This window comes from Bubalus bubalis, chromosome X (assembly GCF_019923935.1).
Source record: "Bubalus bubalis isolate 160015118507 breed Murrah chromosome X, NDDB_SH_1, whole genome shotgun sequence".
In the NCBI taxonomy this organism is placed as follows: Eukaryota; Metazoa; Chordata; class Mammalia; order Artiodactyla; family Bovidae; genus Bubalus; species Bubalus bubalis.
In genome coordinates this window covers 132884009-132911674 of record NC_059181.1, presented here as the reverse complement: position 1 = coordinate 132911674, position 27666 = coordinate 132884009, and the positions used below count along the sequence as shown (strand labels likewise).

The window sequence follows — 27666 nt, the reverse complement described above, 5'->3', positions numbered from 1 at the left end:
GACTGAAGTGACTTAGCAGCAGCAGCAGCAGCAGCAAATGCTGCATTGACTTAAAATGTGAATAAATTTTCCTTATCAATATGAAAAACCTGCCATTAACTCTACCCTTCATTCTATTTACTATTAACTCTATCTCTCATCCTCTATCCAGTCCCTAGTTTTGGCTGGTTCTGCATCAGAAATATCTTCTTGAATCGATCTTTATACCTCTCTGTGTTGACATGTTGACTTCGTATTCACATAAAATTCACAGATGTTGCCTTGTGAATTTTGCTGATCTTTTCTGCATATTAAAAGGTATAAAAGTTCTCTTTGAAAAGGGATAGTGTTATAGTTAGGATTGCTATCATAGTTTCCATAATTGAGAAAGTTAGAAAGCACGTTGTAAAGAGTTAACTTTGTCCTATGCCAGTGAACCCAACTTTGATCAAACTAAACTTGAGTCCTCAGCTCTGAGAGGGCATCTGTTCTCAGTGTTTTCTGCTTGATTTCCCTCAGTTGAAATGAAATGGATGAATAATTTTAATTTGTCTTTTTTGCATTCAAATATAAAAAGTCATTGAGTGTTAGTTGAAAATTTATGAAGTGACAGTCTTGTTAATAAAGATAAATGAGATGGCTTGTTTTATTAATATTAATGTTGCACATAATGTAGCTTTGCTAAATAAATATAGGGTTACATTTTGCAAATTTTGCAAACTAAAAAAAAATCTATAGCATTTGTAGAGCTTAAGGCCAAGTTGTGATCTTCAGGTGCATTTTATTTGTGGGTAAATTTAAAAAATTAGAAGATCACTTGAATTTATTTTAAATGTTTCTAAGAAAATCTTGTTACAGATTTAATGATTTTCAGTATTTCTAGTGATGTCTCAATCATCATACTTAAACAATGAGGACTAATGTAAAACATATAGATGTCTGGTAAATGAAAGGCAGAATCCTCCATGCTTTAATATAAGTCAGTCCCATCATTATGAACTCCATAGGGGAGTCACATGTTCTGGCTACAGTGAAATGCTTGTAGCCTCAAAGAAAAAGTCAGGCCCAGATTTTCTGTGGAAGATGGGTACTGAATTAATAGGGGAAAATGGGAAAGGAGAAAGTCTTGGGCATGTCTTCATTTCACTCATTTATTCTTTAAATATTTGTGAGTGCCTATTATGAGATGGTTGGTCCATTACCAACTCAATGGACATAAATCTGAGCAAACTCTGGGAGACAGTGAAGGACAAGGAAGCCTGGTGTGCTACAGTCCATGGTGTTGCAAAGAGTTGGACGTGACTTAACAACTGAGCAGCAACAACAACAAAAATTATGTACCAGGTCTATGATGGGTCCTGTGAATAAGACAGTTCTTGCCCTCATGGCTGTTCATCCCTTTACTTCTCAGATGGGGTGCTCATGTGCTTCAATGGTATTTTTGCTCCTCTTGGAATTTGGCTGAATCCTTCTAGTCAAAGTCCTAACTTAGTAAAGATGATTAAGATGTTGAGGTAGAAGGGAGGCAAGTTATTGCTGAACAAAAATGATGTGAAGAGCTTAGGTATTCTCTCCTTAACCTCTTTCCCTTTTGACTGCATGCCTAAGCTTTCACAGTGGATTAGCAAGTGGAATGTGTGGGGTAGGCAGCACAGGATTCGATTTCAAAATTTTCATGATTATTTTGGAAAGTGATATACATTAGAAGCCCAGTTTGGCTACACTAGAGGTAGTTCACTTCAGTTCAGTCACTCAGTCGTGTCTGACGCTTTGCGACCCCATTAATCACAGCACACCAGGCCTCCCTGTCCATCACCAACTCCCGGAGTTTACCCAAACTCATGTCCATAGAGTCGGTGATGCCATCCATCCATCTCATCCTCTGTCGTCCCCTTCTCCTCCTGCCCCCAATCCCTCCCAGCATCAGGGTCTTTTCCAATGAGTCAACACTTCACATGAGGTGGCCAAAGTACTGGAGTTTCAGCTTTAGCACCATTCCTTCCAAAGAACACCCAAGACTGATCTCCTTTAGGATGGACTGGTTGGATCTCCTTGCAGTCCAAAGGACTCTCAAGAGTCTTCTCCAACACCACAGTTCAAAAGAATCAATTCTTCAGCACTCAGCTTTCTTCCATACCTGACCACTGGAAAAACCATAGCCTTGAATAGATGGACCTTTGTTGGCAAAGTAATGTCTCTGCTTTTGAATATGCTATCTAGGTTGGTCATAACTTTCCTTCCAAGGAGTAAGTGTCTTTTAATTTCATGGCTGCAATCACCATCTGCAGTGATTTTGGAGCCCCCAAAAATAAAGTCTGACACTGTTTCCACTGTTTCCCCATCTATTTCCCGTGAAGTGATGGGACCAGATGCCATGATCTTCGTTTTCTGAATGTTGAGCTTTAAGCCAACTTTTTCACTCTCCACTTTCACTTTCATCAAGAGGCTTTGTAGTTCCTCTTCACTTTCTGCCATAAGGGTGGTGTCATCTGCATATCTGAGGTTATTGATATTTCTCCCGGCAGTCTTGATTCCAGCTTGTGCTTCTTCCAACTCAGCATTTCCCATGATGTACTCTGCATAGAAGTTATATAAGCAGGGTGAAAATATACAGCCTTGACGTACTCCTTTTCCTATTTGGAACCAGTCTGTTGTTCCATGTCCAGTTCTAATTGTTGCTTCCTGACCTGCATATAGGTTTCTCAAGAGGCAGGTCAGGTGGTCTGGTATTCCCATGTCTTCCAGAATTTTCCACAGTTTATTGTGATCCACACAGTCAAAGGCTTTGGCATAGTCAATAAAGCAGAAATAGATGTTTTTCTGGAACTCTCTTGCTTTTTCGATGATCCAGCGGATGTTGGCAATTTGATCTCGGGTTCCTCTGCCTTTTCTAAAACCAGCTTCACACCAGAGGTAGAGGTGACATTTTTTCCAGACTATTTTTTTTTCTCATTTTAGTTTTATGGTGTAAGGTGTGATTATGAATGTAACTGTATTATTCAGTGTTTACATTTTACATATCAAAACAAGTATTAATGTATTGAATATAAGAGGAGGAAATGTAAAAATTGAGCTACATCTTTAGGTTTATTGGAAGGTTAGCTTTCTTAACTTATGATTCAGGATCATTAACAATGCTAATGACTTTGACCAAAAGTTATCAGAATGATCCTCAGACATCATGTACATTTGGATTTAGTATCATACCTTTCTGTACTTCAATAGGGATCAAAAATATTTCAAAATCATTCTGTTTTGAGAAATTTAGTTACTTCTTGCTCTTTTAAATGAAAGGATTTGCATTATGACTCAGAATTACTCGGTGTCAATAAGCATCAGAAATGTCTCTGACGAACTTATGGTTACCAGGAGGGATAGATTTGGAGATGGGGCTTGACATATACACGCTGCTGCTGCTGCTGCTGCTAAGTCGCTTCAGTCGTGTCCGACTCTGTGCGACCCCATGGACAGCAGCCTACTAGGCTCCCCCGTCCCTGGTATTCTCCAGGCAAGAGTACTGGAGTGGGGTGCCATTGCCTTCTCCACATATACACGCTACTATATATAAAATAGATAACCAAAAAGGACCTACTGGATAGCACGGGGAACTCTACTCATTATTTTCTAATAACCTAAATGTGAAAAGAATCTGAAAAAGAATAGATACATATATATGTATAACAAAATCACTTTGCTGGACACCAGGAACTAACACAACATTGTTAATCAGCTGTGCTTCAATATAAATTAAAAAAAAATTAAAGATCTCTGAAAAATAAAAATATATAACTTATCCATATGTTTTTTTGAGACATCTAGGTATTTAATTTCATGGTCTAGGAAAATTAACCTCTAGATTGACTATTTTTCCCAAATCTGCAAATGATATTTTAGATAATGTAAAGGGAGAAGAAGTAAATGGTATTTTAGTCTCGTTTCCAAGAAGATTTATGCCTTTGTTTCTGGGTTTTTTCTTCATGGAATTAATCATCACAGTATTAGAAGAATTCTTATTTCACAATGTTACGTCCCTTTGCTTTGTGTAGAGAATAGTTAATTTCTCTTTGACAGAATTTCTAATTTCTAATATGCCTGTGTTAGCATGTAGGTATTTTGGTGATAGGTACTTTAAAGAAAGTTACAAATGGTTGCACTACATTTACCTAGTAGCTAACATTAGTTTCCATGGCAGAAGATATATAAGCTGTTGTCAGTCCTGACAATATAGAAATAAGATCAGCTTTGTTCAAGAAAGTTTTCATTTAGGTTAATAATATTAGAGTAAAATCCCAGCTGAGTCTATATCAGGAAATCTTTCATGCTCTGATATCATTATACATTCAGAAATAACAACCTTTCCTTTAAATAAAATTAGAGAAAATCTGTTTGAGACTGAATAAAAAAATTTATTGGAATACTGTGTACAGTGGAGATACGTACTCTTGCTCTGTTGGGAATCCATTTATCTCTGACTCTGAAACTAATCATATTATTAATAGTCATACACACTCTGGGAAACTTGAAAAATAATCAGTTTGTTCAGTTCCAGAAGGACCCTCTGAGATACCGTCTCTTGCCTGAAAAACCCTGTTTGACTCTATTTCTGAGATGATTATTTTCTACATTTTTTGCATGTGTATGTATCCTAGGATGATGCTTCATACTTGAACTATCTTCAGTATTCATATTCTTTTATCTAATTTTTTTTCTCCTTTGGTAGACCCTGTCAAGTATTATTGATTCTTAACAGATATTTCCTTGGTGAGCCAGTTCGGGGACCTACATATTATTTCCAAAGGGCTCTAGCATACCATTGGTCTGGAGAATCCAAACTGCTACTGCTATTTCCTTTATATAAGTTTGTTCATAACTGTGTTTGGGCACCATACACTTATACCAGTATACTTAATATAGGTTAGATTTTCACATAGCACTTCTGACCCATGTTAGAGTGACCTGAAGCCTTATGGTTCTAGCTATGCCAAATGAGGTGGCTAGAAATGTGGAAACGTCACACTCAAGTAGAACTGCAGACCAGGCTTGACTGTCCATGCCAGGGGAAAGAGGCCATGTTGTATAGGAGTGGGGTTTTACAGTGATTTTTTTCTTGAAGAAGTGCAACCATCTTTTTAACTAAAATCCTATGTGGAACTCCAATATCTAAAATAATTAAGAAAATGCACTTGCCCAGATTAGAGTAGTCTTTCATCTACTCTGTCTTCTGCCTGGCTTCCTCATCATCCCATACCTCTCTGAAGTCCTATGTGCTCTGAGGAATGAGACTGAAATCCACTGGAACAATAGTAACATTCTTTTAATATTTATTTTTATTTATTTGGTTCTACCAGGCCCTAGTTACGGCATGCAGACCCTTAGTTGTGTCATATGAGATCTAGTTTCTTGATCAGGGACCAAACCTGGGCCCCCTGTATTGGGAGCATGGAGTCTTAACCACTGGACTGTTAGGGAAGTCCCAATAAAATTTTTTTGAAAAGCATTGATCGTTGACTTTTGAATATTTATTTACATTTTAAAATTGGAGTGTTGACCATTTAGGGATGTCATATTAAGTCACATAAGAATTATAGTCCTACTATACAAATTGGCCTCACAGACCTGAAGAGGAACTAAAAAGCCTCTTGATGAAAGTGAAAGAGGAGAGTGAAAAAGTTGGCTTAAAGCTCAACATTCAGAAAATGAAGATCATGGCATCTGGTCCCATCACTTCATGGGAAATAGATGGGGAAACAGTTGAAACTGTGGCTGACTTTATTTTTCTGGGCTCCAAAATCACTGCAGATGGTGATTGCAGCAATGAAATTAAAAGATGCTTACTCCTTGGAAGGAAAGTTATGACCAACCTAGATAGCATATTCAAAAGCAGAGACATTACTCTGCCAACAAAGGTCCATCTAGTCAAGGCTATGGTTTTTCCAGTGGTCACGTATGGATGTGAGAGTTGGACTGTGAAGAAAGCTGAGTGCTGAAGAATTGATTCTTTTGAACTATGGTGTTGGAGAAGACTCTTGAGAGTCCCTTGGACTGCAAGGAGATCCAACCAGTCCATTCTAAAGGAGACTGGTCCTGGGTGTTCTTTGGAAGGACTGATGCTAAAGTTGAAACTCCAGTACTTTGGCCACCTCATGCGAAGAGTTGACTCATTGGAAAAGACTCTGATGCTGAGAGGGATTCAGGGCAGGAGGAGAAGGGGATGACAGAGTATGAGATGGCTGGATGGCATCACCGACTCGATGGACGTGAGTATGAGTGAACTCCGGGAGTTGGTGATGGACAGGGAGGCCTGGTGTGCTGCGATTCATGGGGTCGCAAAGAGTCGGACATGACTGAGCAACTGAACTGAACTGATTCAAATTGGAATCAGGAAGAATTGCAAATCTGTCCATCTTTACCATTTTAACAAAAGACTAAGTAAATGTATGATATATGATGAAGTTTCATGTAATTTGAAAGCTGAATTCCATACCTACTTCCATATCCACCCACTGGCAGGAGGGAAACTAATTTGTTGAACATCTCCTGTCTGGCAGGTACCCTACCATGTGTATGGTATTCTCTAATTTAATTCTCACAATAACCCTGGAGATAGCGATTATTCCTATTTTACAAATAATGAAAATTTGGCTTGTAGAGATAAAGAAACTTATCTAAGGTTGCACAGCTAGGAAGAGAAGAATCTGGATTCTGAGCCCTAAACTGGCTGGCTTACACCACACCCATACCCTTTCCCCAGTGTTATGTTACCTTCCCAAGTAATATAATGAGGGGAGGCAGTGATATCATGAGAGGTAAATTCAAAAGAGTTAGGAAAATCTGCATAAAGATGCCTCTGACCACAAATGTGGTCTTTTTCATTTACTACTTATATTTTACTATGTTAGTACCCCTTCCTTTCATTCGCAATATATTTAGTATCTTCTTCCGCCTACACCCATCTTGTTCTCCCATGCCTCTCTCCTGCTTTCTCTTTTCCCTTCTGTCTGTAGAGAGAGAGTTGCACAGTCTTAAGAGGGCTGGATCCTCCTTTCCTCTAATCAAGGTTCTTTTTGGTTACAAAAAAATGGAAATTCACTTAAGATAGTAAAATTGGGAGGTTATTGAGAAAACATACAGATAGCTCACAGAATGCAACAGCAAGACATGACTACTATTATCAGAAACTTAGGTGTCTATTTCTACCTCTCTGTGAGTGCATAGTTGTTCTTATGCCTGCTGCTTTTTCTTGGATTCTAACTAAATATCTGCTCTTTCCCCCTTCATACCTATACTCCCCTTAATTGGCCTCCTCTTCTTAGTCATCTGAAGCATTGGTCACTCTGGATGTCCAGACTCTAACTTGGACCTTTCATCCACATGTCTAAGTTTAACCTCCTGATGGCTTATGATTAGCTTGGTCCAGCTCAGGAAAAGTCTCTCTCTCTAGCTTTAGGCGTTCATCAGTGGTCCAGTCAGCTATATTGGTGTAGCAGCCCACAGGTTCAGATATAGTCCCTTCAGTAGAGGTTCTAGGTAGGGCCTGAACCCCAAGACTTGTCAAGTATACTTTCCTCTATATTTTACTTTACTCCCAGGTGTACTCTCCTCCCTTGTAGCCTCTGGCCTAGGAAAGAGGGACCCTGGTAGCTAGCTGGACTTTGTCCTACAAATGAGATCAGATTGTTCCATCCAGGACTTGTAGTGGGAGACGTGTTTAGTTTAGCTGGACTTGGGCATCCCAGAGTGTGGCAGAGGGCTCGGAAACCTTTGTAGGAAAACAAATGGAAAAATGTTCTTGGGTATTTGTTTTTGCATGGAGTCAATCCTTACAAAATGACTTTTTGAATTAGAATGAACAACATAAAAAGCCTTTACCATGTGGAAGAGTTGGTATACACATGGGTAAGAAACATGAATGCAATCTACCTTGCCTGAGGTTTTCCTACCTGTGTAAATAGTAGGAAACATATTTCTATATATAAATTGTACTGGATGCTTTGTTTCTCATAGGTTCATCCATACTTGCAAGAGAAGTGTATATGATGTTGCTGCCATTTAAGGCCCAGGACTTCAAAGAGCATCGTCAAACTACACTGCAGCCCTTTTATACTCGTGTGTGTGTGTGTGTGTGTGTGTGTGTGTGTCTGTGTTGAGAATGGAGAAATACAGTGTGAGGTGGGAGTAATACTTGCAATATAGGCTAATAAGGTTATAGAAAAGTTTGGCCTTAGGAGTTATGATTTGAATAGATGATAAGGGTTGTGATATATAAGGACTTGGTTAAGAGAATTCCAGGGCACATGAGTCTAGTCTTGATGTATAATATTGTGAGGTTGCAACTCTGATTTTCTAAAAAGATTAAAAAAGTTTTCCTTGGTACTCCTCAGGCATCTTTCATTATGAATATTTAACTGAGGAGGTGAAGAAGAAGGTCAATCAACAACTCCTCAAACTTGGCTGCATATCACTTTCAGATTTGAGAGTTTTTCCTGGAAGTGCTTTGCTTCTACCTCTTGCCTCTTCCCAGTGTCAGCAGGTTTAGCAGCAGCTTAGGGAGGGCTCACCACTCTGATTTCTCAAGCTTTTCTTCCTCAGGGCCTTTGTATATGATGAGTCTCCTAAACTTCATGGATAATGATGACTTGTCACTTCAGGGAGGCCCTCCCTAACTATCCTGTCTAAAACATCCCTCCTATTATCTCACTTAACAGTCTGTTTTATTTTCTGCATTTTACTTATCACAACCTGCACTTATTTTGTTTAATCATTTTATGCTTTACTAAATGTTTCCCATCAGACTGTATCTAAGTCAGTCACCATTGGTATCCCCAGTGCTTTACACAGCGTTTTGCACATAAAAGGTGTTCAGTAAGTATTTGATGGATGGGTAAATGAAGAGAGCAGCGGAACATTATCACCCATGATTACAAAGGAGCCACATAAGGCATTGTTTCACTTTAGAAAACATGTAAGAAATGTATTGCCACTGGCTGTGTCTCTGATATTCACTTGGTTAGCATTAGTGTCATCCATGCAGAAAGGGATGAGGGATTTGAGCAAATCATATATATGGAAAGTCCTCACATCTGCCTTTTGAAAATGATATTTATCAAAGTTTATTATAAATATAGAAAAGCCCCCTTATTATAACTGTGCAGGCCAATGATTTTCCATACATTGAATGCACCCATGTAGTCAATGCACAGATCAAGAAACTGAATATCCCTAGTACCCTGGAAGCTCCCTTCATGCCTTCTTCTAGTTACTATCCCTTCAAGGTTAACCACCATCTTGCCTTCTAACATCATACATTCATTTTATCATAGTTTGTACTCTTTCAATATTGTGTTTGTGAGATTCATCCATCAGCCATATTCTTGCATGTCCACACTTAAGCTTTTTAAATGAGTAGAGATGAATCCCAAGACACAATGAGAAGCCAAGGTAATGGGAGAAGGAGGTTACTCATACAGAGTGAAGATTGCAGATTTATGTGCTGAAGTGAGACATGTTCCATTCAATTCATTTTTCCCTCTTTGCTTCCTCTAGCCTTGCTTCCCAAATCTTAAACATGTAGCTTACAGATATATTCCCTTGGGAAAAACACTTACTGATCCACTGAAATCCATCTCTGCTACTGCAAAATAAAGAAATAAAAAATCTTTTGAGCCCATGCTTTCTCCCTGAGGTGTGTCCATAGTGCCATTTTTTTATACCAGGGGCAGCATTTAATTATTGATTCTTAATGCACATGTCTTGAAGGTGTTTATTAAACTGAGTTTAGGAACATTGTTCTTTCCATCTCAATGCATGAGATTATGAGAAGATCTATTGGAGGGGCACTGAAAAAAACTGATTGAATTTCTGGACTTTTAACACAGAGACAGATAAAAATAGGATACTATGTGTGATTTAAAATTGGCAAGGACAGGCTTTCAGCATGAAGAAATCTCTTTGAGCTATTAATCATGAGTTATATGTTTTTGTGACAGTGAAAGGTAGAAGTTTTAATTAAACACACCTTAATAACCTTCTCTTAGAAAATGTCTTTAAAAAATAAATGTGGCATCAAATAATCTATGGAAGGTGGGGAGTAACTCTTCTAGAGTCCAATATAATGAGGAAGCACTCCCTGACAGAGGAGGTTGCCAAACACTTGCACAAATTACTAAAGAAAGCTGGGGAATCAGTGGCCATCTGTTCAGCGTGATTCTCAGGCAAATGTGCCTGGAGGCAGGGGGCTGGTTGACATGATCTTAGAAGAGAAAGGCCTTTTGCTTTACATTTGATGATTATCGGAGATTTTTCAAGCCTTAAAAATGCCTTACGTTAAGATGTGCCTTTGGCTCATGTGGTATATGTGTCTCCCTTTCGAACATTTTGAGACTTTATGCCAGAGACTACTTGGAGGCAAAAGACACCATTTATTTTCCTTTTTCTACTCTTAGTACCACACATTAACAAAAGTTATTGTGCTGTTGCTTGGGTAAAGAGCTATTATTTACTGGGCCTTATTTTAAAATGTTTTTATTGCTTTTTAAAGCGGTCAAAATGACACTTTTAAAACCCACAATTTTGTGTGACCTGCATATTGAACCAGCCCAGACACCACTTGAAAGGTCTTTGCAGGCCACTATGGCTCCATACACAATAATAATCAATACTACTTAGACTACTTATTGGGTGTATACTAGGTGCCAGGAACTGGTAGGCACTTTACATATATTATCTCATTTAATTCTCTCAATGATCTGGCAAGGCAGGTATCATTATTACTTCACTTATAATGAGGGAAATATGTCTTGGCCACGTCAGATAACTAGCCCTCAGTCACATAGCTAGTTGTTCTAAACACTGAATTATGAACTCAGGTCTCTTTGACTCCAAAGCCCACAGTTCTTTTCTGTATTACACTTTCCTAATACCTTGAGAACCCTGGTGTATTTACAATAAGGCTCTGAAACAAATACAACTTCTGATTTGGATATATTTCTAGGTTCAACTGATTTGTTTCCTAGTCTTTTTTGACATATTGGTAAGATTGAGTTTCAGAATTGGAGAGTCCTAGGTTTGAAGTTTGAAGTCTTCCTCTTCTACCCATCACCTATGTGACCTGCAGCAAGTTAATTAACCTCTATGAACTTCAGGTTCCTCTTCTGTGAAGTAAATCAAATAAAAGAACCAACGTCACAGAGCTATTTTAAGGGTTAAATGAAATGATATAAGTGAAAGTATATATCAAAATAATAAAGAGCAGGTAGTGAATTTTCTAGAAATATTAATAACAATGATACAAGAATGGATTTTGAACTTATGGAACCTTGACAGTCTCTCTTCCCCTGCTCAATAGTTAACTCGATTATCTCCTTCAGAAGGCTTTCCAGTTCCAACAGGGCAAGAAAATGTTGCCTACCACTGAGAATTTAGGTTTATCAATTGAATGGAGGCTGTCATAACAAAAGAATCTTGTTTCTCAAACTTAAACTTCTTAGCAGCCTATCTTCCCATTCTTAAGGTCTGAAGAATAACTACAAAAATATAAACTAACCTCAATCAAATTAAATCATAGTGTTCTAGCACCATAAATCTTTAAAATGTTATGAGTAGAATTCATGCCTATTTACCTGGCCCTTTCCCTGGTGGCTCAGCGGTAAAGAATCTGCCTGCCAATGCAGGAGACGCAGGTTTGATCCCTGGGTCAGGAAGATGCCCTGGAGAAGGAAGTGGTAACCTACTCCAGTATTCTTACAAGGGAAATCCCATGGACATAGGAGCCTGGTGGGCTATAGTCCATGGGGTCACAAAAAAGAGCTGGACATGACTGAGCGACTAAACAACAACATGAATCTCATATTTTGCAAAATAAAGATTGGGACACATGGCCTAAGCAAGAATTTTTTTTTTCTGATTTGTAGTCTTATTTATAGGCTAAGATTTATGGAGACATACAAATTAAACTGCATTTATGCATTTTATGCATCGCTTTTATGGGGGGAAATATAGGAATTCCATAGAGTTGAACTCTCCCAAAAATCAGGTGCTGCTCCACCTCCCTCTTTGGGGTGAAAGCTCATCAATGATCTTTTGAATCTCCTTGAAAAGTAGAAGGTGATTAACATCTATTACAATGTTAATAACTTCATTCTAGAGTTTCCTTGGATTTCTCTTATATACCTTCACTTGTAGAACTCTTATTAATACAATGCTCAGTTTACAGAAACAAATGTTTTCCCTAATTTTGAGTGTTGGTAACAGTAATGCATATTCAGGGAAGGAAAAAAGATAATTAGCCCCAGGGTTTGATAGACATTATTTAGTAGTTATGCAGGTAATCTAAAATCCTGCATATAATAAATTAATTAGCAGTATAATGAGAACTTTAATTTTCAAACTTCCTATCTAGTGTCTTTCAATCATTGCTGCAAAACATTTGAGAGCCAACAATGCAGAAGTTGCTTTATAGGCCTGTGTTAGAAATGGTCAGATCCCCAGTAACCTAAAACAAATCACACACGTAGAATGATCTTTTTACTCTGAGCGGTATATAATTTAGGCTTTGAAAAAATTGTATTAAGGAGTAAATCTAGCAACTTTCAGTAATTGAAAAAAAAGCAATTATTGCAAAAACAATTTGCAATCCTGTTCATAGAATACTCACCCAATGCCATGTTTTCTCCTGAGTTTTCCAAGGAAATTGTACTAACAAGTGAATCTAGATAAAGGATGTTGAAGGCCATGGGGGTTAGTAAGAGTCTTGTTTGTTTTCTGTAGGTCTTTATGTGGCTTTTGGTATTCAGGGTCTTCTCTGCTTATCCTCCCTCATCCTCTTTCCTCTTCTACATTGTTCTTAAAAAGATTGCCCTATTAGTTGAGGGTGATTCATTTCTACTAGTGGTGAAAAGGCATTTTCTTCCACTACTCTGAGGTAGTATTAATCTGCTAGGCCTTCATAAATTTCATTGTGAAGGGACTTAATTTGTTTCCATTATGAGAACTTTTGAGCACATTCAGTTATCATAATCAAAAAGCACTTAACTGCATGTGTGCTATGCCAAGAGAATTACAGAGACACATTTTCTGCCCTTGGAGTGTTCAAGTTGAAAAGTAAGTGCCAGGTTTTGTGGATCACTGTACAGAAGGACAGGATGATGCCTGATCTTGCTGAGCAAACTTGAGGTCAGAGTGTCTGTCCAGACCAGAGGGCCTGTCTCACAATTGGGAATTTCAGGGTAGCTGGGAGGCAACATAAGAAGTCCAGCCATGATAAGGACACAAATGGAAGCATGGTTAATTTGTGTAGATGGGAGAAAGAACTGCATCCAGAAAATCAAGCACAGCCAAAGGGTATATGCAGGAGTGGAATCCAAGCATGTTCACATCAGACAAGAAGAAACAGGTGGTAGAGCTTTGGCCCAGATTCAAAACAGATAGACCTGTATACTTAATAACACAGCCATAGTGGGAATCTATTTTCCTTCCTTTGCCTTAATTTTAAACAACTTTTCTGATATATTTGGTTTAAGAATACTGGTTTGGGCTACTTCCTGAGGTGAAGCAGTTAACTATTGATGCTAGAATTGCAACACAGACTGGAATCCTGGAGTGAGGAATCCTGGCGTGAGCTCTTATTATTTTCCTTTTGAGGCCATATAAATATGAATAATCATTCATTTGAAGATCATATGATATCTAGTGTCTCTGAGCTTCAGTGTATCTGGACCTTTTCTTAGAATTCCTTCTTTCTTGGCAATGAAATACAGAATATAGACTGACTTCCATCAAAACAGCTTTTAACATTTAAAACAGAGGAAAACAATTGGTGTCTGGATAGAACTTTTTCTCCATTTCTTAGTCCCTAAGGACAGTAGATTTCCCAGAAAGGGATCTTAGATTATGGTAAATTCCAGTGAATCTGGTAAATACAGTGTTAAGTACCAAATTAGTCCGTTTGCAACTTAAAAAAGAAAATTATTTATTTTAAAATATTTACCTTGTACCTCTAGTCGTCATTTAGTTTGATGCACATTGATTACTACACTGGTTTCAACTCAGGCAGTGGTTTCCTTCTTTATAGTGTCGACTGTGATTTGGTAAACAGATACTAGTGCCCTTTCTGGAAAAAGCCCTTGGGTGAGTGAGAGAGGAAGGAGTCAAGGGCCTTAAGGGATTCTTGACAAGCTGCTAATTACTTTCCTTAGCATTATGCCACCGTACTGAACGACTTAGCAACAAATGCCATTGTACATGCATTAAGGATTATCTTGATGTGGAAGCAATGAACCAGAGAGTATCACTTGGAACCCTGACGGCAGGAGTAAGGGGTTGAAAAAAACTGTCCTAAAGAATTCTGGAGCAATAAGTCCAAGAAAGAGGAGGGCTCCGTTTAAGTCTGACAAAAAGAAGTTCTCATAATTCTTGCTTGTTTCTTTATTGTGTGTCTGCCTAGTGCCCTCTATAATGAAAGCTCCATGGGGGCAAGGACTTTGTTTTTTCCACTATTGCATTCCCACCACCCAGAAGAGTGACTGGTACATATGGATGCTCAACATAAGTTTACTGAATGAATGGATCAATGACCATAAACAAATAAATATAGTCACTCTTAAAACTTGAATTTGAATGACCTTTTTAGAAAAATAGTTCAATTAAGTATGATCAGGGTAAATATTTTATAGTATACATGTTCTATTTTAATTTTCCAGAATAATAAAAATACATAGTACTGTCTCACCTAAGGAGACTGATCTTCATGTTGACATTTGATGGTATCTAAAGTAATTAATTTTAAAGTAGTTATGCCAAATTTGTTAGCTTATTCTTGAATCATTAATGAAGATAATGAACCTTGTCATTGATGACACTACAATTTACTAGCATTTTGTTATTTGATTTCAGTTTTTATTTCTGTTTTGAGAAGTTGTGTAATATTTTCTGGTGTCTCTGCTTATAATGACATCAGTTGTATTGGATCAGGACCCATCCTTATGATTTTATTTAACCTTAATTATTTCCTTATCTCTAAATATAGCTAAATATAACTAGGATTAAGGCTTTAACATAAGAATCTAGGGGGACACAAACATTGAGTCTATAACACACTCCAAGAGCATCACCACAATAATGCTTAGAGTAACTAACATTTTTTAAAATTTATTTTAGTTGAAGGATAATTGCTTTTCAGTATTGTGTTGGTTTCTACCAAATATAAACATGAGTCAGCCATAGGTTTACCCATGTCCCCTTCCACTTGTACATCTCTCCCACTCCCTCCCCATCCCATCCCTCTAGATTGTTACCGAGGCCTGGTTTGAGTTCCCTGAGTCATGGAGTCATGCAGCAAGTTCCCATTGGCTATCTATTTTACGTATGGTAATGTATGTTTCCATGTTACTCTCTCCATACATCCCACCCTCTCCTTCCTCCCCACTAGCCGTGTCCATAAATGTGTTCTCTATGACTGTGTTTCCATTGGTATTCTGCAAATAGGTTCATCAGTAGCAACTAAGATTTATTAAGCACTTTTTTGGATGTACCAGGCACTGTAATAGACACTTTAAATGAATTATCTCATTGTAGTCATCAAATATTTTGGTGTCTTCTCACAATAAATATTTATTTGGCATTCACATCACAATTCCATGAGGGTCAGTGAAAGGAACTCTTATTCCATGTAATTATTCAAAACACAGACTCTTTCCATCTTGTGGCTCTCCTTTCCTCTGAGTCCTAGGAGTCTAGCCAGTACATGATTAAAAAGAGTGAAGGTTGCAAAAGGGAGGTTTTTAGGGCCTATGCATGAAAGTGGTACTTCACCACTTTTCAGTATCATGAACCTAATCACATGGCTATACCTAACAGTTGAGAAATAGAGTCTACCTGTGTTTTGAGGAAGAGGACAACAAAGAAATATAGATCTTGGTGAGCTTCAGCAGTCTCGAGCACACTCATTTGATTTTCATGGTAACCCACTGAGGTCAGTATCATCATTGTCCTTATTTTACCAATAAAGAAAGGAAAAGTAATTTGCTCAGAGTAACACAACTAGTAATTTGGAGTTGAACTCAGTCCAACTTCAGTGGTTTACTTTTAAACACTATGCTGTTCTTTCTGAACTAGAGATAAAAGCATTATCTCATTACTATAGTGAATGTTTAAAATGTTTAAACCATCTATCAAAAATGTTTTAGCAAACTGCTATGTTTGCATAGATCAGTTTATTTAGTGTTAATTTGTTTTGCTAAGGAAGGAAAGATGAAAAAAAGGAAAGAAGGAAGGAAATAAAGGAAGGAGAGAGAGAGAGAACAAACAAGAATAACAAGCGTTTGGTGAAGATCTTGGATGCTGTTTGTTGTATTCAATGTGTATTTATTAACAGAAGTTTATTCACTATCAGGGTCTTTTCTTCATTGGCATAAATTATAGAGTTACTTTGAATGTGTTTAGGGTGTGATTGTGATAACAAAGTGTATGGAGTCTTTTGTCTGCTCTCCCTTCATAACTACCTCTTCAACAAAGGAGGTTGTACTCTCCAGAAAGACAATGCAAGCTCATCTCAGAATTTAAATCCATTTGTCCACATTGACCGCAAATTGAAAGGTCAAGGACTAGGATCCTGCTTCTCATTGAACTAAGGGGTTCCTGAAGTGATCCAAGACAGGAGGAATAGAGATTCCCCCTTCCCTTTTATCTAAGTGAATACAGTACTGAATATAAATGACAATAGGCTGCCACTTATCTTCTGTGTCTGGAGTGACTTGCAGCCACTTGGATTGGACTTCCTTTCCTTTGTACCACATTAAATGGTGCATTGGTTAATTTGTGCTGTGCTGTGTGCTGTGCTCAGTCGTGTCCGATTCTTTGTGACCCCACCAGGCTCCTCTGTCCATGGAATTTCCCATGCAAGAATACTGAAGTGGGTTGCCATTTCCTACTCCAGGGAATCTTCCGGACCCAGGGTCAAACTCACATCTCCTGTGTCTTTTTCACTGGCAGGCAGATTCTTTACCACTGTGCCACAATTTGTAATATTCAACAAACATCCCTTTTTTTTTCTATTCTTGAATTATAGTTGAGAGTTTTAAAATGTTTTCTTGAGATATAGTTAATTTGCAGCATTATGTTAGTTTCAGTTGTCTATTTTAATTTCAGTTGTACAACATAGTGATTCAAAACTTTATTTATAAAGTATTCTCCATTTAAAGTTATTATAAAATATTGTCTATATTCCCTGTGCTGTACAATATATTCTTGTGGCTTATTTACTTCATACATAGTAATTTATACCTGTTAATCCCCTACTCTGTCTTGCCTCTCCCCAATTCCCTCTTCTCACTGGTAACAATTAATTTGTTCTCTATATCTGTGAGTCTATTTCTGTTTTTTAAATTTATTTGTTTCCTTTTTTAGATTTCAAACATAAGTGAAAACACAGTATTTGTCTTTCTCTATCTTATTTCACTAAGCATAATACCCTCCAAGTCCATCCATGTTGTTGCAAATGGCAAAATTTCATTCTTTTTAAATAATGAATAGTATTCCATTTTGTATGTATCTGTTACATGTACTTTATCAATTCATCTGTTGATGGACACTTGGGTTGCTTCCATATGTTGGCTATTGTAAATAATACTTCTGTGAACATTTGCATGCATCTATCTTTTTGAATAAGTGTTTTCCTTTTTTCCAGATATATACCCAGGAGTGGAATTGCTGGATTGTATAGTAGTTCTATTTTTAGTTTTTTGAGGAACTTCCATACTGTTTTCCATAATGGCTAGACAAATTTATATTTCTGTCTAGAGTGTATGAGGGCTCCCTTTTCTCCACATCTTTGCCAGCATTTGTTATTTGTGGTCTTCTTAATGATAACCATTCTGACAGGTATGAGGTGATATCTTATTGTGATTTTGATTTACATTTCCCTGATAATTATCGATTTTGAGCATCTTTTCATGTGCCTGTTGGTCATCTATATGTCTTCTTTTGAAAGATATCTATTCAGATATTCTGCCTATTTTTAATCACATTCTTTATTTTTTTATATTGAGTTGCATGTGGTGTTGATAAATTTTAGATATCAATCCCTTTCGGTCATATTATTTGCAGATGTTTTCTCCCATTCAATAGGTTGTCTTTTCATTTTGCTGATGGTTTCCTTTTCTGTGCAAAAGCTTCTAAGTTTAATTAGATCTCATTTATTCTTGCTTTTATTTCTTTTGCCTTAGGAAACAGATTCAAAAATATATTGCTGTAATTCATGTCAAAGAATGTTCTGACTATGTTCTCTTCTAGAAGTTTTATGGTTTCATTTAGGTCTGTAATCCATTTTGAGTTTATTTTTGTACATGGTGTGAGAAAATTTCATTCTTTTACATGTAGTTGTCTAGTTTTCCCAACACCATTTATTAAAGAGAGTGTCTTTTCCTCCACTGTATATTCTTATCTCCTTTATTGTAGATTAAGTCACCATAACGGTGTGGGTTTATTCTGGGCTCTCTATTCTATTCCATTGATATATGTGTCCGTTTTAGTGCCAGTACTATAGTGATTTGATTACTCTAGTTTTGCAATATAATCTGAGGTCAGGAAGCATGATACCTACAGCTCTTTTCTTCTTTCTCAAAATTGCTGTTTTCATATAAATTTTAGAAGTATTGGTTCTAGTTCTGTACAAAAATGCCATTGGTGTTTTGATACGGATTGAACTGGTTCCAAATTGGAAAAGGAGTACATCAAGGCTGTATATTGTCACCCTGCTTATTTAACTTCTATGCAGAGTACATCATGAGAAACACTGGGCTGGAAGAAGCACAAGCTGGAATCAAGATTGCCGGGAGAAATATCAATAATGTCAGACATGCAGATGATACCACCCTTATGGCAGAAAGTGAAGAAGAACTAAAAAGCCTCTTGATGAAAGTGAAAGAGGAGAGTGAAAAAGTTGGCTTAAAGCTCAACATTCAGAAAACGAAGATCATGGTATCTGGTCCCATCACTCATGGCAAATAGATGGGGAAACAGTGGAAACAGTGGCTGACTTTATTTTGGGGGGGCTCCAAAATCACTGCAGATGGTGATTCCAGCCATGAAATTAAAGGATGCTTACTCCTTGGAAGGAAAGTTATGACCAACCTAGATAGCATATTCAAAAGCAGAGACATTACTCTGCCAACAAAGGCCCATCTAGTCAAGGATATGGTTTTTCCAGTGGTCATGTATGGATGTGAAAATTGGACTGTGAAGAAAGCTGAGCGCCAAAGAATTGATGCTTTTGAACTGTGGTGTTGGAGAAGACTCTTGAGAGTCCCTTGGACTGCAAGGAGATCAGTCCTGGGTGTTCTTTGGAAGGACTGATGCTAAAGCTGAAACTCCAATACTTTGGCCACCTCATGTGAAGTGTTGACTCATTGGAAAAGACCCTGATGCTGGGAGGGATTGGGGGCAGGAGGAGAAGGGGACGACAGAGGATGAGATGGCTGGATGGCATCACCGACTCAATGCACATGAGTTTGGGTGAGCTCCAGGAGTTGGTGACAGACAGGGAGGCCTGGCATGCTGCGATTCATGGGATCGCAGAGTCGGACACGACTGAGTGACTGAAGTGAACTGAACTGAATTGGTTATGTAGATTGCCTTGGGTAATATGATCGTTTTCACAATATTAATTCTTTCAATCTACATTGAGGGTTCATTTTCTTTTGATAGATGGTACAATACTATCCTAATTCTAGCTAAGTTGCGCTAACAAAGTACAGAATATGAAATTCTAAGCTTCTAAAAGTTATTTTCCTACCATTCAGATGGTATGTTTCTTAAAATGCCAACATATCTCAAACATCTTATTTCAGCCTTCTTGAAGCACAAGAAGGAAGTATTTCTCTAGCAAAGCTGTTCTCCTACCATATTAAGTGAAATTTCTGCAATACTATAATAGTTCTGGTAGCTTTTGAAGGTGGAGGGAGATAAACTGTTTAGACAGTGTGTGAAAGAGCTTAAATGTTTCCTTCCTATATTAAGGACAGTAGCACACTGAGTTAGTTTCATCTTAAAATAAATTTATGTTCTGTGGTTGTTGGTAAAGAGATAAGGAAGTACACTGGACTGACCTGTTCCGTTATTAAAAGGTAAGTCCAGATTGTTGCCTGTGCTTATATATGTGGTCAAATGAGAGTTCATAGATAATGACATTACAACATTAGGCTTTCATCTGGTGCTGTTGATAGTAACAATAATATGGATTATGCCTGTCTTACCAATTCTGAAGCACTCTATAATCTGAGAAAACACTGAAGTCAGACTGGTAGAACTGAATTAGAGATGTGTGGGTATTAAAATACTCCATCCAACCCATTTCCACATGTACCATCTGTTGTTTCCAGATGTACTGCTTCCTAGAGGCGGTATTCATGGGCATGGTATTATAACAACAACAAATCGGCATTCCTAGTTCTGAGAACTAATTCCCAGAAATACAAGTTTTCATTGGCTGCACCTCAGGGAATTAGACTCCTCTGTGGCTAGGGACATGCCATTACAACCATGGTAATGGAAATAGACCAATTCACAGCTTATAAGGCATTAGGGAGCCTTCAAGTTGGGAGCAGTACAAAGTTTCTCTTATGTGTCTGTAACTCAAGGTAAGTTGAGCAACACTTATTAATGCTCCCCCCCTTGGTGATTAGATATGCCTAGCTCATTGTAGATAATGTGTCAGAAGTATCTCTTCTATGTTAATTTTGATAAGGAAAGTTATAAAACACTCCAAAGGTTCTAGAGTATATGCTTAAAGGCTCGTATATTGTCCAGCACCTTAATCTGGTGCTGTCTGTAAAGCAATGGGCTGTCACCTCCCTCAAGACCACTGCTTGCCTCATTAATACCACTGGAACAAATTATCACTTCACAGCCCAGAAATCTTCTATAGCAGTTGTGGTGATTGATGTAACAAGGCTAAAAAATAATGATGAAATGCATGTTCCAGAAGACAGATTCAAATGGCAGGAGCTTCAAAGGCAATTAAATGTGACACAGAAGGAGTCTTCCTGGAATAAAGTATTTTCAAATAAATGGTAAGATAAGTGTGATAATCTCCTAGACTCACATTACACATAAATTAGTTTTCAATGAATAATTATTTCTGAAGGCTTAGTGTGCAATAAAATAAAAGTTTAGAAACAGCCAGTTTGAACTATTTAAAAAATGTATGTTGGGGTTTAAAATGGGAAAAAAGCAATGCTTTGGGACTGGCATATAGGCTCATAGTCTCATAAAGGGATTCATTTATTTGTAGCCATAGTATTTGAATGACACCTTTTGATATGCTTTAAAGATTCCTGTTGGTTGGAAAGTAATCATGACTACAGATGTCAGGTTTAACTGCCTTCCTCCAAAGTGAGTCAAACGATCCTTATGATGTATTGATTCTATACCACTAAGTTACTAACTGTGCTGAGAGAGGAACCTGCCTACTCAAGAGAGTGTACCTGTGCATTAGACAGGCACATCAAGGTCGCCATGAAGGGGAAATTTAAGACATGTGGAAGTAATTGGAACAGCTGGGCAATGTTAAAGCACTCTGGCATCTAAAGTCTTGGAGAAGGTAAACTTCAAACTGCCTTTTTGGCCCTGTAAGTGCCCTTGTTTTCTTGAAATTTGGGCATAGGACAAATAAGATGAGCACTGGCTCAGATGTAGCAAGAAAGGTTATTTTTATAGGAAGTCTCCACTAAAAAGTTAGTTAATCATAGGACTGTACTTCCAAAGAGACATTTTAAATAATTTCTAAATAGTTATTTAAAAAAATCATGTTTTTGAGTTTGGGGTAAAATTATCTGGGGTTGTATTGGATACTTGTTTAAAATTATTTCTTCACTAGTCTATTATTAGCCAAACCTGATGAGGTCATTTTGTTGATTTCTTGGCATAATCAAAGGAACACATTTATTTAAGGTAGATTATGTGTCTCTCTTACTCAGAATTATTGAGATATAAGTCAATGCAAGTCAAAAATCATTCATTGCACTTCAATAATCAGTTTGACATTTTTTTTTAACAATATCTCGACCACCCTTTTTAATAACACGATTGAATTATTCTGAAATGTTTTATAATTGTACAGGTCATCATTAACAGTGTTATTTACCCTGAGTGGGAGTTTGAAGTGTCCTTTTGAAAGAAAAATTAAAGATTATTTTGACCTAGTTCTTTAAAATAAGTAATATTTTATGTCAAGACACTGGTTAATATGTAGAACACAGACAGAAATATTCACCAACTGTCAAAAGAGGCTGAGGAATTATTTCCACTTTCAGATGTCTACAATTCACTAGGTTAGACTAAGAGACATAAACATGAATCAAGTGACTTTTTATTACTTAAATGAACTTTAAAAAATTGCATTAGCCTCTTAAAAACTTTGAGTTTGGACTTAGGAAATTCTGCCTTTTACTTTCCTGGCCTGTTAATTGGTTGGAAATACTGAAAATACATAGTTATGTATCATGGATGGCAGAAAACACATATGACTAAAATGACAGCTGCTTGAAATAGAAAAACCAATAAAATGACTGTACTTTTATGACACATTTATAGGCTGGTAATAAAGCTCCTTTCTAATCTCATTCTGTCATCACAGCACCCAAGTGATTTGTGTAATAATTGTTTTATCTATCTTTTTAAACCATGGAAAAGCCAGAAGGTGGACCTAATGACCCAGCGTTCCTTTTTTTATTGTTACCATCCTTCAACTGCATGCACATTCATAGTCATTTAGAAGAAAACCCGGGGTTTTTTAATCCAATCCCAAAAGCATGTCACTAATTCTTGTGACAATTGACAAAGAATAGCTAACATGTATTTTTTTCACTAACTGCTTTTAAACAATGTTGAGAACTGGTTGCTTATATAGCGTAGTTAAATTAAAACACAGAAACAAGCCATCTTAACTGAATACTTGGAACCACCCCACTCCCAATTAGTCATGTAATATTTTGAGAAAGGAAGTATACTTACATTCACTGAGTGCCTGCTCTGGGCCAAACACTGTCGTGTATGTAAACTTATTTAACAGCAATTTCACAACAACATTGTGTGGTAGTTATTTTTATCCCTATTTTTATGGAGGAAGAAACTCAACCTTAGAGATGTTAAGGAGCTTCTCCAATGACATAACAGCTACTCCATGGCAGAGCCAATATTCAAATGTACATCTGCCTTGTTCTAACTATTACATTGCATAGCTTTTAAATAAATGTGGAAAATATGTTTGATAGTAATGGTTATATTGTAATACATTGGAGTAGATCTGTATAAAACTATTCATCAAGATAAAGTATGTGTTTAGTTTGTTAAATTGATTGATTTAACATGCTGGAATAAATTAAATGCATGAGCTATATCAGAATGTACAGAATTGTGTTGATTATATTAATGCTATTTTATAAATTATAGTAATGATTTTCATATAGGAACAATCTATACAAGTATTTAATGGAAAAAATAAAGTTATTTGCACCCACACATTCATAAAATTATGGGTTTTAAAGCTACAATTTCTGTTTTCCATAACCTCATATATAAAATAATTCACCTACCAAAATTGAAAAATGATATTGCTTCACATTTGAACTGTCTGTTGCTAGGTGTAGGAACTGGAAAGATATTCAGGTGCAAATTACGCTTTAAAAAGAGGACTTAAATATATTTAATTGTATAATATACTTTTAGTTTTAGGTTGTAATACAATCAATTACTTCACTGTGATTTAATATTGACATATTTCTGCTGGAAAAAAAAGGCCGATGACTATGGAAAGCAATTGTATCATTCTACATGTGTAGAAATATTGCAATATAATTAAATTCCTGTTATGTTCCTACTAATCGTTTATGAATGTTTAAGGCTTTTTATTTTTTTCACTTTCAATTTAAATGATACTTTTTTTTGCAGTATTACAGAAAGAATAGGCAAAACCTAGAAATGTATTTATAAGATACAGTGACTATATGAGAAAGTACATCAAATGAAGTTCCTATTTTTTTATGAGATGAATCAGTGCTATGTACCTATGATAACCCTTTAATTCCATATAACCTTGTAGTTCAGGGCTTCCCAGGTGGTGCTGTGCACTGTTTAGTCATTCAGCTGTGTCCAACTCTTTCTGACCCTATGGACTGTAGCCCACCAGTCTACTCTGTCCATGGGGATTCTCCAGGCAAGAACACTGGAGTGGATTGCCATGTCCTCCTCCAGGGGATCTTCCCAACCCAGGGGTCAAACCAAGTCTTCCACATTGCAGGCAGATTGTTTACCGTCTGAGCCACCAAGGAAGCCCACCCCTACCCCCTCAGGTGGCATTAGTGGTAAAGAACCTGCTTGCCAATGCAGGAGACATAAGAGATAGGGTTCTATCCCTGGGTCAGGAAGATCCCCTGGAGGAGGGCATGGCAATCCATTCGAGTATTCTTGCCTAGAGAATCCCATGGACAGAGGAGCCTGGCAGTCCATAGTGTCACAAAGAGTCAGGCACAACTGAAGTGACTTAGCATGCATGCATGACCTTGTAATTCTGTAACCTCTCTGAGCCCATAGTTTTCCTTTATTAACTGTGAAATGGGATAGTAACTACTACTCTGGGCTCCTATGATAATTGCATGATGTAATATACATAAAGAATAATGAACAGTGTCTAGCAATGAGTAGTTATCAGTTTGTTATAAAATCAATTAATATTTTGCATATAATTCAATATTTTGAAATATGATTTATGAATGTTTTAAAATCTGATGCAGAATTTGATTTTTAAAATGAATGAAATCTCAATTACATTACAGCTGCTTATCAGATCCTTTTGCTAGCTTCCCCAACATTGATCAAAATGACACAGACCTCTCAAGAACATGCCTCCTTTACCATGTCTTACCCAGACTTTCCCTCTTGTGTTTCACTAGTTTCCGTCTCAAAGCAGAATGTTTTGATATGACTGCCTGACATGACTATTTTGATGGAAGCATATTGACATAACCATATCCAAATAATCCTTTCAAATATAAAATCACTGTTTTTTCCTTCCATGGGTTGTATATCATATCAGATTTTTTTTAAACTATGGCTCTTTATTTTCATATGGACAGTTCAAAGGAAATATCAATAGCTTTTGTTTAATGTAAAAAAAAAAAAGAAGTAAAAAAAGCACCACCCCTACACAAACACCTTCCTTGAGAACTTGCTGCTAAGTTGCTTCAGTTGTGTCTGACTCTGTGCGACCCCATAGACAGCAGCCCACCAGGCTCCCTCGTCCCTGGGATTCTCCAGGCAAGAACACTGGAGTGGGTTGCCATTTCCTTCTCCAGTGCACGAAAGTGAAAAGTGAAAGTGAAGTTGCCCAGTCGTGTCTGATCTGTTATTAGAAGCCTGGGTAAAGGATTCTGTAGTTTAGAAGGGAAATACAGTGCAGATTTCTCTAGAGAGCAGTTATTAAAGAAGTTTGGGGGTAAGAAGTTTAAAGCTAACTTGGTGGGCTTATTTCCCAGGCTCAATGTGATTTGGGAGAGGTGTCATAGGGCTACGTATAGTGTATTGGGACAGTGGTCACTGCCCAGAGCCTTGGAATGGATTTTGCTGTCACACAATGCAGGCAACAGAGACTGAGATAACTAAAAATAATCAAGGCACCAACCAACGTTTTAGGATCATGCGTTCATCATATAGGTCCAAAAGGTGTAAGCATAGGCCGTGTTGGGGTAGAGGTGCCGGAAACTCATTGAGTGGCACAGCCTGCAGCAGTTTCCTGAAGCCCTAATGCTCTTGTGGAGTGAAGCCAGCATTCTTTTTATTTCCCTTTGGGTTGCGAAGGGCAATTTCTTCATGAGCCATGTTGAGGTCCCCACATAGCACAAGGGGCTTGCAGGATGCCAAACCCTTCAGGAATTTGCAAAAGGCTCCATCCCAGTGCTGGCGGTACTTCAGGTGTACCAGACCTTCTCCTGCATTAGACACATAGGCTGTCCCCAGCACAAATGTATCATATTCAGCCACAATCACTCGGCCTTCCTGATCATGTTCTTCCTCACCAATGCCATAGGAGACTTTGAGTGGGCACTGATGGGAGAGGAGACCCACACCACTGTACCCCTCCTTGTCTGAAGGAGCTGACCAGTACTGATGGGATAACCCAGACAGCTCTTGAAGTTCAACTGGTAGTTTGTTCTCTGAACATTTGGTCTCTTGGAGGCACAGGATATCTGGGGCTTCTTCCTTTACCCAGTCTAAACATTTCTTCTTAATCCAGGTTTGAAGCCCATCCACATTCCACGAGCAGAACCTGAGTGTGGCTGATTTGCCACTGGGTGAGGTTTTCTGATCCGGGGGGTCTTCATACAGAACTGCGCCCTCTCCTGCTGCCTGTTTTTTGCTCCTGTCTTACTCTTTTTGGCCTCTGGCTTGGTCTTGGGCTCTTCCCCGTCTTCGACCACCACTCCCTTTGTCCTGTTTCAGGCATCACTGTAATGAACGCCCTTCTGCTCCAGTTCCACATCGCCCACTGAAGCAGTATTTTGATCACATTGCTCGCTTCAGTCCCTGTCTGGCTCCTCCTTAACCCAGCACAAAGAATCTGTATCAGATATTCTTGAACCTAGTTGTCTACCACCCAGACTGCATGTTTCTTTCTCTCCCAGTTTTACTCATATTTAAACTGTTTGATTTTTTTTCATTGAAATGTATTGCTTTTATAGTCATAAAAAAGAGAACTATTTTAAAAATGCATACAATTGAGTTAGCCTCCGAGGGGACGGGTGATTTTTGTCTTCTAAAATCATCATTATAAGAGTGCATAATGTATGTATATCACTGTGGAAACTGTTAGAAGAATTATTCTCATCCATCATCCCCCGTGTCTTATGGGGTTAGCAAAATCAAGAAACCTACCAAAAACAAATAGCCATTTAAAAACCATTTTCTACTGGAAAACAGGACAAAGTCTATGATAACAAGGCTAAGTCTGTATATCACTAGAGATTAAGTATGACCATTGTAACTGTAAGAGATCATATAATTTGAAATGGTGGCCAGCAAACAAAATGAATTATGACTGATACTCCTTTGTGAGAAAAGCATGTGTGATAAGCATGTGGCTCCTAGTTTTATGTCATGTGGATGCCAGATGGTGCCTAAGGCCAACCTCATCTTTTACTCCATTTCCGAGCTTCTTGTCATCTCATACACTCTGGGATATAGATCAGGGATGGGGTGAGGCTCCAAGATAGGCTGAGGATGACTGCTTTACATAACCCGAATATTTAATAATTTTGTTGCTTAGACCTTGTCACATTATTAAAATATAATGTACCCTCTTCCTTTCTTTTTAGTATACTTGTCTCCTCTCTCTACCAAAATATCAAGTGTTAGATGGTTGTGCTACAGATTGGGATTTTGTGTCTGTATGTGTATATGTTGGTGAGTAGGGATGGAGTAGAGAATGACGTATGCAGTTGGTATAAGATGCTGAGACTCATTTTCCTTGATTTTTTAGGAAAAATTTTGATTCCCTGTGTCTGTGAAATAATAGAGAATATTAAAATGTGCTTTCAAACTAAAAATTAATCTCTATTCAAAGAGAATTTCTTGGAAAATGCAGTGGAAAGGCCAGAACATTGGGAAGAGATACAGAGATTTGGAAAGAGATTTGTGTTAAAA

General features: G+C 37.6%; 1 protein-coding gene and 1 pseudogene across 9 annotated transcripts in view; one reads left to right on the top strand and one right to left on the bottom strand.

Annotated features, from left to right (window-relative positions):
* TENM1 (teneurin transmembrane protein 1) overlaps positions 1-27666 on the top strand; it is a 918261-nt gene that overhangs the window by 70798 nt on the left and 819797 nt on the right. The gene's annotated exons all lie outside the window — the stretch shown is intronic.
* LOC102411770 lies at positions 25527-27168 on the bottom strand (annotated as a pseudogene).